Genomic DNA, 2,400 nt, shown 5'->3' on the forward strand with positions numbered 1-2,400 from the left:
AGAAACTTCATAGGGGAATATCAAATGATCAATGTCAATAGAAATGTAGACTAGGAAAATAAGCATTGTTGGGAAACTTGCTCCCGGGGCTAGAGGCTTAAGGGTTAAGTTAAGGAAGGGAACACTAAGACAATGGAGTGAGCAGTGCCTGCTATCCACACAGGATTGGGCAAGAGAAAAACTGGGGACATTGCTGGAGGATAGTGGACATTGGTGAAGGGAATGGTGTTGGAACAATGTGCACCTAAAACTAAATCATTAATAACTTTGTAATTCATAGTCCTTCAATTAAAAAAAGTTCATGATGCTGGGGATCATGCTAAGGTCTCACATCATCTGTGTGAGTCACTGAGATACAATCTCAACCTTTTAAACAATTATTTAAAATATTCATTTCATCTTTTTTTTAACCTTTGTTATTACAGTGATGAATAAGTGGTTGTGGCTTCAGGTATCCCAAATAGCAGAGCTATTGGGATCACTTCAGTCAAGTGGAATAGCACCTGAAATCCAATTTATAGCTTCAGGTTTGTAAGGCCAAGGTTTTTCACACTAAATTTTCCTGGGCCCCTCATCAAAATTTTATGGTTGGGGTTGGGCTATACCTGGTCTTGTACTCAGGGATCACTTCTGGAGGTACTTGAAATATTATACATGGTTCTGGGTATTGAACCTGGGTCAGCTGCATGCAAGGCCTTACCTGCTTTACTATCTCTCTATTCCATCATGATTATTTTAACGTTAAAATTTTTTACAGACACCCCAGAAGTGGTTGGAAGGCACTAAGGATATACCCAGTGGTGTTTAGAGGATCATGTGGTGCTGGGGACTGAATAACAACTTCTGTATATGCTCTGCATTTGATATATCTTCCTGGCCCCTGATTTATTGACTTTTGACATGAGTGCTTGTGTTCTCTTTGCTACTGCAATTTTTAATTTTTCACTAACCAGATCCATTGTGGCCCCACATCATCTTCCCTGGGCTGCGATTGTTGTGTAAAAATGAACTTATTACCAAAGTGAAGTACAGGGGTATGAGGAGGTAGATTGTGGACCAAGTGGATTGTGAAAATAGGTGGATAATGGAGGTGTGATATTAGAATATTACATAATTAAGTCCTATCATTAATAGTATTGTAAATAATAGTACCTAAATTAAAAATTAAAAAACCCTAAACTTCTATTAATCTCAGAGGTCCTTTGTTGTGAAAAGGGATTTTAGCTATCACTAAACTTTAGGATGGAACTCTCCACCAATGAATGAGATTGAGAGGAAGTGAACAAAACACCCCTTCTACTGACCTACCCAACCAGCCCTGCTTCCTATATCTTCTGCTATTCCCTACATTACTGCATACTAGTTTTCAGGCTCTCATTAATCAGACCTTTGACTCCAGGCAAAACCATCAAGTTATGTAAACTTTGCTCCTGCTCCAACCATGCACGCTGTACCTTATGGAAAACCCAGTCACGGTCATCCACTAACCTATTAAAACTGTTTGCTGCAGGGCTCTATTTACTGGCTCTGTGCTCAAGCATCACTATTGATGGGATTAAGGGACCATATGTGCAAGGGATCAAACCCAGGCCAGTTACACACAAGGTAAGTACCTTACCCAATGTACTATTTCTCCAGGTAAGCCTTTAGTACAGCTTATTTATGAGATGCCCACTAACAGAGGCTACCTGTGTTGACAGGATGGTGAATCAGTGACTTCCCAAACAAGGGCCTTTTCCTGTAAGGAATACATGATCACTTTGGGTAGCACATGGTATGGATCGTTACATTTGTCCTCCATGCCTCATGGTTTATCATGAAGAACAGACAAGGGAGATGCGATACATCAAAAGCCTCTGTGGACTCCACAGTATTACATAGTTGTGAAGGATTCATATTTATTTCCAGAACACTTTATACAACTAGACTCTGCTCCCTTCATATTGCTACAGTGCCACAAATATTATAGGAATTTAACTTTTTCAGGAAATACTCCATAGTTACTGATTCATACTGTGCGTAATGTCACAGTAGCACAGAAAAAAATTCTGACAAACATTGGCACACAAGCCTTATGAATGAGTTTTGCTGTGTCTCATTTTCAGAAAATAATATTGAACACCTTATATTTGCCAAGAATTATTTAAGATGCTGTGTAATTGGTATTCTTAGCAACAATATTAAAACTTTCTTTTAATTAAAAAAAAGTGTTAAACAGGGGCTGGAGACATAGCACGGAGGTAAGGCATTTGCCTTAAGTGCATCTTATTTAAAAATACCTTTTTATTATGAAAACTTAAATCTTTGAGCAACATATTTTGACTTCCTTGATTCAAATTTATCTCTAAGAATTTAATTCTTGATACATGCGCTCTTTGTGACCAGGCTCATGGTGTCCAC

Source organism: Suncus etruscus, chromosome 1, assembly GCF_024139225.1.
Source record: "Suncus etruscus isolate mSunEtr1 chromosome 1, mSunEtr1.pri.cur, whole genome shotgun sequence".
Classification (NCBI taxonomy): Eukaryota; Metazoa; Chordata; class Mammalia; order Eulipotyphla; family Soricidae; genus Suncus; species Suncus etruscus.